The sequence below is a fragment of the Ciconia boyciana genome, chromosome 1, assembly GCF_034638445.1.
Source record: "Ciconia boyciana chromosome 1, ASM3463844v1, whole genome shotgun sequence".
Classification (NCBI taxonomy): domain Eukaryota; kingdom Metazoa; phylum Chordata; class Aves; order Ciconiiformes; family Ciconiidae; genus Ciconia; species Ciconia boyciana.
In genome coordinates, this window is record NC_132934.1 from 29742245 (window position 1) to 29756626 (window position 14382).

Consider the following 14382-nt stretch of genomic DNA (forward strand, 5'->3'; position numbering starts at 1 on the left):
GTTTCCAGAGTTCCTGTCAATCACATCCACAAAAATAGTATCATATTATCATTTCTGTAAATTCTAATAACGTTGATGGTATTTTTCATCTTCATGTTTAGGCACTTAAGACTGAGAATTCGGAGTTATGTAATTTGACAAAGTCTACAGAGAAAGTAATCTTCAGAGCTCAGGCTAGTCACCAGCTCCAAGCGTGCTCCAGCTCTCAATGCTGGCACTGAACTCTCTCTGCTACAGGTGAAGGAGCAAGCAGGCTATTCAGCAAAGTTGCCTTGGACTCTGGCAACCAGATGTTAGGGAACACTGCAAAGGCTTTGGGGTATCACCAGTGGCTTCGGCCATGTGTGTTTGCACACAGACAAGTGAACAGAGTAAAAAGGCTCAACTTCAAGCACTAAGGATTTTTTAATTATTATTACTATTTTTATTTGCTTATTTTAAGGATACTGTGAAAATGAAAAGGCCTAGGAGTTTCTTTGAAAATTATACTTTTCGTTATATTTTTCTGCATCAAAATTTGGGAATATTCTGGCTAAAGACCTTGTGCCTTTACAAAGAATAGCTGAATGATTTCTTCATTGCTAACAAGACACAGAAAAAGGTGAATCACAGAAAGACTACATGGACTAACACTGTAAATTAAAGACAATTTAAAAAAATTTTTTACAAGTGCAAAGAGAATCACAACTGAATAGTACCAAAATAAAAACAATGGAAGTAATGTTGAAGACAGATTAAATTTCTTCCTGACTAGAAGGCATTAAAAAAGACTTGTATAGTAATCAGAATATAACAATCAGGCCAGCACAATATCATTGAGGCAACATATTCTAGTGACTAGAGATGATCACACTACTCAGGAAAATAAATTAATTTTACTTAAGCCGACTTCCTTAATCTTCAAGGCAAGTGTTTTTTTGACTCGTCTGACACAGTTAAAGTAGTATAGATACTCCCTCTGTTACAACAAGCATTGGCAGACTCCGTAACTACAAAGTGAGCACTTCTACTGACCTAATAAGCACCATTCCTTGAAATTTGGACACATGGAATACACTCAAGCTTTTACATCATCTTGCAAGACAAGATATATCATGAGCACCATTTAAATTTATCTACATTGTGAATTAATAGTATTCCAAAGCAGACATTTTGCAACAAAGGTAAAGTTCCAAATAAACCTAAGAGCAATGGCTTCAGGAATTTTCACCTCTACCAATCAATATAATTGTTGGAAGAAGCAATTTCTGATATTTTGCCAAGTGCAAGTGGTACCAACCTGAGCTTTTGCTTTTTAGAATGTAAGAATTTTCAGCCAAAGTTTTCTTAATATTTCTGCATTTTTGAGAATCAAAAGCCTCTGTTGCAACTCTTTATTGAGAAGTAATCTCTGTTCTAGAACGTATTTTTTAAGTTTTGCAAATATATTACCCCATATTATTTCTGGCATAGCAGAATTCTGGTTTTGATTTGGTTTGGTTTTTTCCTAGGTGTTACAAGAAGACAAAATAATCACAGATAAAGCTTCAACAGCGTAGTTTTATAAAAACTGAAAATGAATGATAAGGAGAAGGGCATTTATACTTGAGAACAAAAAAGAGGATTCAGCAATGTACATTTATACAGTCATAAATTATTGTGTTGTATCTAACCTGTCACAAGCCATATGTGTTCACCCACACTGTTAATACAGCTTCAGCAAGTTTCCTGAATTTCTCAGCTAAAAATAAGGTTTTGGGAACAGAGGGAATTCAACATTTCACATGGTGGCCTTTAATGCATCCTCAAAATCAAATAATTAGTAGGACTAAAGATAGGAAGAGATCTGGTCCTGTATCCAGGCTTGCATTTCTTAAACTGTTTTCCATATAGAAAGGAATAAAAGCTTCTGACAAGCAAAGAAATAAGGGACAGGTCAAATCTGTGTTAAATTAAATGGTTATACTGTTAAGTTTTACCATATGTTGATTGTCCAAAACATTATAAATATAATTGAGTATAAAATATTTTTTATATGGAGAGGTGTTCAACCAGTACAAATTAGCCGCAATTAAATCCTGCCCTTGCTGATTACTATATGTGTTCAACTGTCAGTCTCTCATGTCTACTCATGCTGTAGCTCATTTCAAGCAATATCCAACCATATACAGATTTCAAACAGATTTAAATCGCTTAGTCTAGTAAGGAAGAAAGGAGAGGCGACAGTGAAATTCAAGGCACAAACTCCGTTCTGCCATGAGTCCCAAGAACGGGGTGTGCAGAGATGGTTAACCTGAACGGAGCACCTTCCACCAGTGGTTAAGATTTTTGTACGATCCCCAAGTCAGATATAAATGTTTCTGGACAATAACTACACTCCTCTTTTTTTTGTTTTTGTTTTTTGTTTTTGTTTTTGATGTTAATGGAAGATGCCAGATGGATGGTTTTGGAGATTAAAATGCCCTTTTTCTATATTCAGGGGAAGTTCAGCATAGTCAGCTGCAGGAGCAACTAAATGAATGTAGCCTGTTACTGCCTGCTTTCAAGGGGTAGAAAAGTAATTCTATTTCCATGCTCATTCACTCTTCATTTCTTGTACTGATTATGCCAATTAGAGTAGTCCTTTTAGCGATGCGGGCATCTGCCTCCTAGAAATCTTACCCGTCTGTTTATATGCTTGCAGGTACTGACAGCTGTAGAACGAATTTGCTATAGATCATTTAACTATCCCCAACAACGAGCAAGGATATAAGCTACAGACTGAGTGGTAAACACTCCGCCAAGTCATTTATACCGTTTCTGCCTTAGTGTGCTCCTTTCCTTTACTATGGGATACAGACTGCATAAATTTAAATATATATATATATATACACACACACATAAATTATATACTCTAGAAATTTCCTTTAAACTGGATGAAATTTTTTGACTGTCTTTACTGCAGATACGTACAACTGTCACAAATGTGGGGACTGAAGAGAGAACTATATCTAAATAAGATGCACATCTGCAAACACAAAATCTAAGTTCTTGGCCTCTAAAACTCATTAGCTTACAATTACTTCTTTTCCAGTATAAAGAATGCCTAATTCATACATTCTGCTTGGTTCCCTAGTGAACACATGATTTGTTTTCAAATGAAATTCAAATTCTTTATTCTCAAAGTCCTAGTCAACTTGACCCCTAAAGAACCGCATCTTCATTTTTTTCTTCTAATGTGTCATTTTTTCTTTTCTGCTTATGGTCTTCTTCCCTGGGTGACTCTAAGATTTTCCTTACATTGACCTACATGGCAGCCTCATCTTCTCTCATGTTTTTGCTTCACTCAAGAACTTAAAATTTTCCCTCAAAACTTGCTCCTTTCAGCTAGCTTCCTAATACAGACTTTAATCTTTCCCCTTTTCTCTTTCCAAATGTTGTCTCTAGATTTTAAGACGCTTGCTTAAGCTTAAATAAATTAAAGAATTAACAAACAAAAAAGTCCAGAACTGAATGGGATTAACAAGATGCATATGTAAAATAGACTGATTTCATGATATTTCACGTCTTCTTACTCCTGTTCTTTACTGTGCTTTTCTCCTGTATTTTAATCCCTGTTGAATCTAATTTATATGCTGCAATTGGTATGTTTAACATAGTCCTACTTTCAACCTGAAGGGACTTTTCAACCTGAAGGGGTTGAAAGATGTTACTGCTTTATAGTGTAACAGTATTATTTTGCTTACAGTAGTAACTGTTCAGAATACCTATGAAGTTCCAAATGAAGTAACAGCAGAAGTAAATCCTTTTTAATAATGAACTGGTTTTAAAATATACCATATTATTTTACATGTAATAGTAGCTGCAGTTAAAGCCTCTCCTTCCTGTGAATAGAATACACATGAGTAACAGAGGTTTTTTTACATGCCACATACAAAGCAGAGTACTGACCTGCATACAAAAACATTTAACATATTAAGGTAAATGAGGCGATTGGGAGGGAGATTTGCCAGGAAAGAAGAGACTAGGACTCTGCATTAACACTTGGGCAAAGTCTATAAAGCAAAATGTACTTTTTCCTTTGGAGCTGGGCATTGCCTTGCAGGCAGAAGGGAAACTGGAAGTGGGCGGCAGGGCCATGTTCAGAGCCCCACTCCACGGTGGCGACCACATTTGCACGCAACCGACTTCATCAGTCAGAAACATGCTATGTGAAATGTAATGGTTAAATAAAGAATAAACAAGAGACCAAAAGGAAACTGTGCTCTGAACAATGGCAGAGAATGCAGAAAAAGAAATTAGATTAAAAAATACTCCTCATTAGTCTTTCATTTCCTGAAATACTTTTTAGTATAGTAAAACCCAAGTTAGCTACACACCGTGGAGCACTGACTCATACGCTTTAGCCGGGACATCTCAAAAGATCCTGGTACTGAGAGGAAAGGTGTTTACAGTCTCAGTTTGTTTTTGTGGTTTTTTTTTTAAATAGTAACAAATCCTATACTTTTTAATTTGCTTGCAAATTCTTTAGGAGAATCCTAAATTGGGCAACACAAAAACCTGTTCACTTCTGAAAATCCTGGCCATCGTCTTCTAGACTGGATGCAGTTTGCCCTCTGTGCTTTGAGACGGAGAATTAAAAAATGCAGACCTGCAATAGCCAAGCTGCCCCTTTTTATCTGGAGGTTTTGGGTATCCCCCAAGACTTTTATATAAATGTAGTGCACTCTGGTTTACATTAGAAAGGGAAACATTTATCTTATCACATTGATATCGGCTCAGTACAATATTACATTCTGGAATAAGAAAATATTGCAACTTTTCTTGAAAAGGTCAGGAGGTACTGTTTATCTTTGGGGCATAATGAATTACATCGTATTGCCTCCCTAAGAACTCTGAAAGAACAGAACATGTTTTGACGCATAATGCACAACTCAGTGCTCTGAGACAGAAGGTGGAATAATAAACAAAGCTGTAGTGTAATATTTTCAGCTTCAAAACTCTGTATAAATATGAACCTATGCAAGAAACCTGGTTAGTAGCTAGTGCTTGTACTATTAAAAAAACTATGTGGGACAATTTTAATAAAGGATGACCTACAAATCTCTTCAACCTCTTAATAGCATCCTAAATTAAAGTTTACTTATTTACATCATTACATGTTAAACTTTATAGCTACTCAGCAAGGTAATGTAACAGCTAGAAGTTTCTGGCTTCCAGTTTTATAGTCAGAACACATATTTTTATTTATGAAAATCACATTCCCTGTTATGTCTGACTGCTTAGTTTATGCTGCAAGGATCGCACTCTCAGTTCAGTGTTAGCGATCGCTAAATACTGTCCACTGTTCTGAAATGTTTCAAGTTAAGTTTTACAATGACTGAACAGAAGAAAAAAAAAAATTAGATTATGGTAACTTAATCTGAAGTCCCAATAATAGAGACTCACGTCTCCTCATATTTCCTGCATCAAGCTCAGTAACTTATAAGTGGAAATTTTAGTGGTATATCTATGACGATACTTACCAGGCAAAAAAATGTTTTGCCTATAGGAAACAGAGAAAACACAAGCAAATTTTAATAACCTTATCTTTCAACAGAAGTTTATCTATACCCCACAAATTGCCTATGAGGAAAACTCAGTAAGAAGTAATATGTGACTTAGTCCTACATATTTATTTTTGAAAATGAGTGAGAAATTGAAATAACAGATGAACAAGGGTCTGTGGAAAAAAATGAGAGAATTAAACTAGAGACTAGTGGCAACCCAACGCACTTGAAAAATCTCTAGTGCTCTGCAAACTTCTGCCTGCAATCATATTTTGCCTGGTGTAGTATGAAATTAGCAGCATGTAGATGCAGACCGGAGCAGTAATCTGAAAGGTAGACATGGGTCTCAGCATGCCCCATTTCTGCTCAGAGCTGGGGTGCTTAGCTACTACCTTCTAGCCAAGACCGCTGCAAGGATCTTTTCCTTAATCTGTTTAGTTCAAATTCAAAACAGTGATCACAGTGCTCAGTTTTTACTTTACCTCTTAATACAGGAAAGGAGAAGTACTCACAGAGCTGGAATTTGTCTCAGATGGCAGGTGAGAGCTAACAGGACTAGCTCTTGAAATCTGCTCACTCAACACAAGAACTCACATTGCAATTTATCCTGCCACGCGATCTTGAAACACACAGTGGTCAGAGGAGTATCAGTAGGCAGGGGGTGCTCTAACACATACTACAGATCTTTAGCAATGTGGGGAAAAAAAAAGTAAGTGAAGAGACAAACCTGCAGTCACACCTAGATTAAACATGCAGGACAGACAGGAAGACCTTTAACTTCCATTCAATTCAGAAAAGAGGTAAGAAACAGAGAAACGATGAATATAGAAAACTTCCTATTTGTGGGTACTGGGTCATGCAAGAAAACGATGAAGATTAATATGAACTGTATTACTCCATCAAACCTATGTACAGAAATGCCACAAAAGTGCCAACAGAACAGCTTCAATGGTAAGAGGCAAGATCTCCATATTAAAGTAGGTATCTGAAAGAAAGTAGCTGAAGAGACTGAGCTTGAACCTACATTGTCTTGGATAAAAAATCATAGCTAAATCAGTTTTCCAAAGAATATGTGAAACATATAAGTTTGTGGGTTCAGTCAGGGCTTCATTTTTAGATAAGAACTCTTACCCCATCATACAGAAAAAGGAGAAAAAAAAAAAAAAAGGAAAGAATTCATTGTGAAAAATAAATATTAACTGGAGTATCATAATATAGGTCTTACAGTTACGGGAGATGTGATGATCAAATTGAATGAAGAGATAGCAAGTTGGGATCATAGATTTGTTCAGAAAACAGTCAGTTTGGAAAATTATTTGAGTCCGGCTTGCCCTATACAGAAGTTACGTAACTGTTAGAAGAAAGTAGAGTGAAAATGAAGAAAAGATTATTCTGCATTCAAAAAATTCTGAAAAACAATCTTTCTGAATTCTTTTGTTTTCTGGTAGATCTCTTCTTTCCTCTGTTTTTTTCCCAAAGGAACTGAAGAAGCTAAAGCATATCCAATTATTTAAGGTCTCATCAAACAGACCAAGGGACTTTCTATGAAAAAGGGAATAATAAAAGTTTTGGTCAGATTTCAAGACAACGACCACAGCTGCCTCTATCCAAACTGCAATGAACAGAAAGACATAGAACACTCTTTTTGCTCTTGTTTTGTTTCCAAACTATTTTTACTTTCTTAAAAGTTGTCACAACTGAAGCAAAAGCCACGAGGGAAAAATTACAGAGTGATAAGAAGGTTAGATTTTTAATAACTCACTATCAGATTAATGATACATATTAATAGCCTTGAATAGGGCTATGCCCAGTTCTGCCAGTTGGCTCATAGGTATGTTATCTGAGTCTTGAAAATAATGTTATCTGCAGAGTTTTGCTTCAGAATAATGCTCCCAATTTTAAGGAGAGAGCCTAGTATGCATAAAATGTTTAAAATTCCTAACAAATTACCTTTGGTGTCCAAACTGCTAAAACAATAAGCTAAGTTCATAACTATAAGGTAGTAAAATTGAAATAATATAAACCATAATCCCTACAAATTTAGCCAAGTTCTATCATTTGTCCCTTACTATTTAGGAAACAATGCCTGTAAGTGGATAGCTTTGCTTTCCACAGCTTTTAAGAAAGAAAACTTAACTTCAAAACTAAAGAAAGTTTTCTACCTTGATTTTCTACATTTTATCTGACTTTTCTGCATCAGGTCCTACCAACGGGTTTTTGCTGTTTTTTGTTCTTTCAAAGTAGAGCCACTTGGCATCCATGATTTTCTTATGGGACTTTGAGAACCAAAATCCATAAATGAATTTTAAACACAGAGTTAAAAGTTGTTCCTTCGTACTCTTTTTGAATGTACCAATACTGGATAACAGCATTGATAAATTATAATAATTCAGACCTGCTAAAAGGACTGCCTGTATCTTCAGTAAGTCAGGTCACCACTCTCTGAGGAGGAACTGAAGGTATTCCTGGACTCGTTGGGCATCTCAGATTTAACACTTGGCCTCTCAGAGCAATTCTCATCATTTAAAACTGGTTTTTGGCTTTAAGGAGCATTTCTGAAGGGCCTGGCTAGCTCCAGGCACTTAACCCTGGTTATGCACTTGCAGTGCACCAAAGGCTGTGGCTGCCAGCTAGGAAGTCACCGAGAGCGCTGACGAAGAGACACGATAGTCTGCCACAACACGGTGAGTCCCAGACTGAAATTGTATCCTTGATGCACCCTATACGTTTTGAACAAACATGGAGAAATAAGGTGCTGTCTGAGGATCTAATTAAATGTCGGACGCCAGCTTAGGAAGCAGGAGAGGGATTGAGAAGAACAATAAAGTTATGAGCAAAGTGGATTGCATTATCATCATTCAAGTATTTCCAACCTGTGGTAGTAGGAGATGCAGCAATTAGTGGTCATCCTTGGAAAAGGCAAAGTAAGACAATCAAATAAGAAAAGCAGTTTGTGCCTTGAGGAATCTTTCACATCTCATTTACATCACGGGGACCGTTGGAAGTTACAGTTAGCCCTTACAGCACTTGTCTGATCATTGGCCTATGTGTAAAAAATATTCAATATTTTGTGCCATTCTTCTCTTATATTGCCAGAGAAAGCTCTTCTCCTTCAAACTGAAGTTTCTCTATTAAGCCTCAGGTGGATATAAAAGGGCCTGTGAGGACAGGAAGGATGGGAAAAGCCCTTACAACACTTACTGCATTTAATAATCATAAAAAGGAAGAAACAAAAAAGATATTTGCTCATCACATTATACGGAAATAATTAGGGGATATCAGGCCTTACTAATAGATTTTTATTATTAGGGAAATCACTAAAGAAGAGGAAAAACTCCCATCAGAAATTATAGAACATAGTGCTAGATGTTGGATAAATACAGTGCACAGACAGACTTTGCAATAGTTTGGAAAACATGTTCAAGAAGGTTAAGGGGCCACTGAATGAAAGTATAATTAAGTTTTGCAGCATAAAGTTTCTCATGCATCTATTGTGACTCAACAATATAAAACCAAAAGGTTAAAGAGTATTTTATGTATCTATTCACATAAACGGTACGAAGACAGATTTTTGGCCTCTCTTTAAAAGCAATGAAAATCAGCCCAAAAATAACAGGATAAGGTGTTAAGAGAAGGTTTTAGTAGCAAGATTCCACACAGTAGCATAGCCGGACTGTGCAAGCCACTTTGCTGTATGCAGATATGCCCTGATTTACATTCTGGGACATTTTAGCACCTGAGAGGATCAAGATCAGGGTATGTAAATGTGTCTGTGCATCACAATCAGCTACCAAAACGGGGTTAGTGCAGGCTGATACACCACACTGGCACTTCAAAGATGCATACTGGCAAGTTCTGATATAGGTTTTCAGTATACCACATTTTTTCCCCCAGATAAATACTTCTGAATGTTATTATTAATATCTATAACATCTTTTTTCTTCTCTTTCAATTTTTTCCCAAGCAGCACATGGGGACTGACTTCTGACCTACGGGTTTATAAACTGTTCCATGTGTATATCCAAACAAAAATTACATGAGGTTAACTTAAGAAAGTAACGTTGTAACCAAGGATAATGTAACTTGCAGGGTTTTTTTTAAATGATCCACAAAGAAGACTTGTCAATATAAGCACATGAAAGTTATGGTTTCATTTAAGCAGGATTCTAAATGGGGTAATGAATGGAAGGAAAGAGGATAGCCAAACATCTTTAATTATCTGTAGTCACCCAGCGGCCATGGCATGAAACAACAGTCACCTAATTAGAATCTCTCTGAAGCAGCAAGAAGGTATATTTGTCACTGAGGTCTTTTTGCAACACGAGATGAGTTTTTGATGATGTTTTGTTCTTGACTATGGCACCTCTTTCTGCTCCCAAGTGCACATCCTTGAAGCTCCATGGCTTCCTCCTCAACCCTCCCATTACGGTTCCTCCTCTCTCCTTTAACTCTGTATTTGCCCATGTACATGTGGAAACCTGCAGCTTCGTATCTCTCCTACGCTCCTTGCCTCCTATGCTCCAAATAATTCTAATCAACAAAACGCATACAGTTCATTTTTCTTGTATTACAGAGAACATCACCTAAAACAGGCAAAGGTCCTCTGAAAATAGCCCCGACGACATGCAACTGGAGCCAGCTGCCATCTTTAAGAACAGCCTGTGGTCTGAGCCTTAACAGAAGAGTTCCTGTCTCCCAACATAGCCTGCATACTGGGAAGAAAATATTACCTAAATTGTGACTTAAATTCCGTCAAGAATAATGAAACGTCAGCCATTTTGCAAGACAGCCTTTAGATGTGGAAATTTCCTCGATAGAGTATGTTGAGTTAGCCATGGCTAGGAAAACAAAACCTCATGGTTGGTGAGGAAAAATGAGTCACAGCCAAAAGACATGGGTTTTCTGAATACCTTCAGCTGTAGTACGAACACTATGTTTCAGTAAGTTTCAACAATAAAGGAAGTGGCAGAAAACGGGCTCCTTCTACTGCAAATTCACACCAGACTAAAAATGTTTGACAGGATTATCAAAAGAATTCACTTGAAATTAATTTTAAACTAAGAAATCATTAGCCAATTTACATTTTAAATTCTCAAACAATTAATTCTATGTTCATGCAGTTAATGTGGGGGAGAATATGATATATTTAAATCCTACCTATAATGTGCAAAAACTTCAACACATTTTAAATGAAGAACTATATGTACCATTCCTATAATAATCAGGCTGTCCTTATTTTTTCAGCTTGCTTTCTTTCCACTCAGTTAACCCTCTGATTTCCATATGCCTGTATTTCACCACCACTCAGCCCCTTGCCTTCCCTACCCCCACCAGCTTCAGGATCAATTGACCTTCTTCTGAGGCTTTGCTACGGCAGGATTCCCAGAAACCCAGACAGGCCACCGAGGTACCTCCTGATGCCATCAGGGCTGGCTAATGCAGCAGGAACAAGTCCCAAGCTCAACATTCAGAGAAGGACCATCTTTCAGATCTCCTAAGGATTCGGAGTGATGCTCCGGCTGCTGGTGCATGCACCTTCACTACTACTGCCACCAACACTAAATTAAACTACCACAGGTATGACAGTTCGTGCTCATTGTATTGTTGAGTTATAGTCTAAAAACTTGTATTGCCATCATTATAACAAGTGTTATTTGGACATTTATGTCTACATACAAAGGATAAAAAATATGAAATGGGTATGGCTAATTTTGACTCTATTCTTCATGAGGTAAAACATTCAAAGTACTGATGCGTCAGGCTAGAGGATGCTCAGTGTACAGGAGTCTAACAGCACCACCATCCGCTCTCAACTTGGGCTTGTAGCTCTGGACCATTCAGAAAAAAAATGCAGACAGTGGTCACGATACTTCCTTCAAATGAACAGTATATTTCAATGTAAAGAAAAAAAAGCATACCAATAACTAGAGAAAATTTGGTATAGAAAATTAAAAAAAAAGAATTACCTCATCCTTATATTTTACAATTACTACTTTAGTACTGAAGTTCTGTGCAAATGTCTTTTTGTTTTATTTGATGAATGTAAATATGTAACAAATCATATTTTCAAAAAACAGACATCAAGCCTTATTTGATAGGAAAAAAAAAAGACACTTTGGAACAGCAACTTTGAATAATGCTAGCAGGGCCAATATATTTTTATATTACAATATCGAAATATTGCACACGGTAATTATAAATTGTATTAAACTAATAGAACAAACAACATTTTTGATTCACATAGAAATGACCTCAGTCCAGTTTTCTGTGAAATACAAAAAATAAAAGGGTACAATGGTTTTCTGTCTGTTACTTCTGCCTGTGCCATGCCTGAACAGAGGAAAAGAGTTTCACTCCTGTTGTTTATTGATTTTCTAGATTAAGAATCCCAGTGAGAGAATTGTAACAGACAACCATAAAATTATTTTTGGTGTGCTTATTTGCCTTTCCCTTGCATCTATTTGGCCTGTGCCTGTAGACAATTATGCGTTCCAGCCTAGACTCAGGTGCTAATAATGAAGGACAAATAGAATCATATGTGTAAACTTCCCCTTCTGATGAAAATTTATATTAACTTTCTGCCACTGTAAACAGAACTGCATAGCTCAGCGTCCCTGATGAATTGGTGATGAATTCAGTCATTTATATCCCAGGAATCTGTGCATTTATGGGAAAAGATGAAAACCGTCTGTATTGTGTAACCTTGCACTTTTTGAGTAAGAAAAAGAAAACACCAGCCTGTTTAGTTCATCACTTAAAGTGTGTAAATTTCATCTCAAATACCAGATTTCTGCAGGACTCTCTCGGTTTCCACTTCGGGGAACCCTGCCAATACAAACAAGCCAAACAGTGCAGAGTGCCATGGTATCGCTACAACTGTGAACTTATACACTCGCAGCCTCCTATAAAAATTGTTATGAATATCTTTGCAATACAACAGAATCTTTGTTACATGCTGAAGCTGGACAGTTTGACAGTTTGGCAGCTCTGCTGGAGAACAAAGTCGTTTGGGGTAGATAAGAACCTGGCCAGCTTTGTTCTACCTAAAACACGCCGGCCCATTTTTAAAAGCCACATTTTTCTCCACACTGCCTTGCTTTTGTTTTTTTCTTTTTGTATTAGTTGCTTGAAACAAGACAGATTGCTATATACGTATGCATGAAAATAATTATGTATGTTAACAAGATGTAAGAGAAATACCTTAAGAAGTGTTTAAATGCCAGGCTGCAAAGCAAGAACAGTGAAGTTTTTAACTACAAAACTACACATTCACACAGTAAAAATCTCCAATCAAATTAAAAATCTCCAGAGCTACTGAATACTTGAACTTCATTCTAGTAAGCTGAATATTCCGTATGACTCCACTGTATCTGTATAGTGCTGCACAAATGTGAATATCAAAGACAGCACAAGGAAATAGTTTTTACAGACAACTTTACCACTTCCAGTACAAACAAATACTCAAATATTAAATTTAATTATTTTCATTAGTGGATAACTTACGCACTCAATATTGGACAGAAACTTTGGTGCTCTACAACAGCAAACAAGGGCATTCCCAGCCCCAACTAGCATACAACTGACATGAAAATCAGAGGAAAACAGAATGTTTTGTACAACCTCGGGGAAAAAAATAAATCATTAAATCTAGATAAACAACTTTTTTCCCAAACTACATAGCAATCTACAATTCCCATTTTATCACCATATACTCATAGATATTTCAGTACACATCAACATGTTAATTCAATATTATGTAATATCTTAGAATATTTTTTCATTGCAACAGGCAGTCGAAAATTCTGCTATGAAAGTGCACTGTATTTGTTTCCAAAAAAAAACCCCCATTGCCAGAGAACTGGAAGACAGAAGAATTTAAACAATTTTTTGTGATTATTGAACAGATTTTTTTTTTAAAGCATTTGAAAACATAGTTCAAATACACAGAAAGGTAAATTGTTTTTCATCTTAACTTGAATGTAAGTGGATAAATCACTTGTATTTGAGAAGACAATAGCTTGTAGTCCATGTTTCACTGGTTATGAGATTGCACACCTTTTCATGATACACTTTATCTCAAAGTTGTCTGTGTCTGTTCCTATTATGCTGTGTGCATGACCTTTTAGTAAGCTGAAGAAGATACAGTTATCTTCTTTTCTGACATGCAACATCTATCAATCAACATGTTTTCACGTAATTTATTCAAGGCAAATAGCAGCTCCTAAGGCTAGTGAACCGCAGCACTATCCCAGTGATTTTGATTAAGGAACGATGTGCACGGCTTAGGTGAGAAATGAAAAATGCATACCACTGTTGATAAAGATGTAACTGAAACAGTAAACGGTTCTGAAAGACCAAAATGTATATATTTTAAAGTGAGTCACAGGCACTAATAAAACCCAGTATCATAAATACAGGAGATGTGTTATTTGATGAACTACTAATGTTGCCAGTTCAGTTTACCTTTAGTTTTTAAAGCAATGCCTACATAGTTTTCTTGGCCTAATCTACATTTTTCTCATTGAATCAAGAATGTAAATTAAGACAAAATGATTCTTTTTCAATTTCATGCTGAAGTAGCTCAAGTTAGTGAACGTAATTTCTCCTAACAAGAAAAATTTATCACTGTACAGCTCACTCAGTTGCCTCTTGTAGTGAGTCGACGTATGCATTTATGGAAGTGAAAGGATAAAAGGATTGATAAATGTGGCAAAGGAATGGTCCCTTTAACTAATTCAAGGCAAGGCAAGCACAATTAAATGACTCTTACCAAACAAGGAAAGGCAAAGATCATTGCATCATCTATGTAATAATCCTCATCTTTGACAGAATGTGGTTTATTTTTCACTATGACTGATTTATTTGCTCTATTCTG

The 14382-nt window shown here is 36.4% G+C and overlaps 1 protein-coding gene across 1 annotated transcript in view; it reads right to left on the reverse strand.

Moving 5' to 3' along the window:
* The window catches only part of FOXP2 (forkhead box P2), a 299007-nt gene that overhangs the window by 142737 nt on the left and 141888 nt on the right, over window positions 1–14382 (reverse strand). The gene's annotated exons all lie outside the window — the stretch shown is intronic.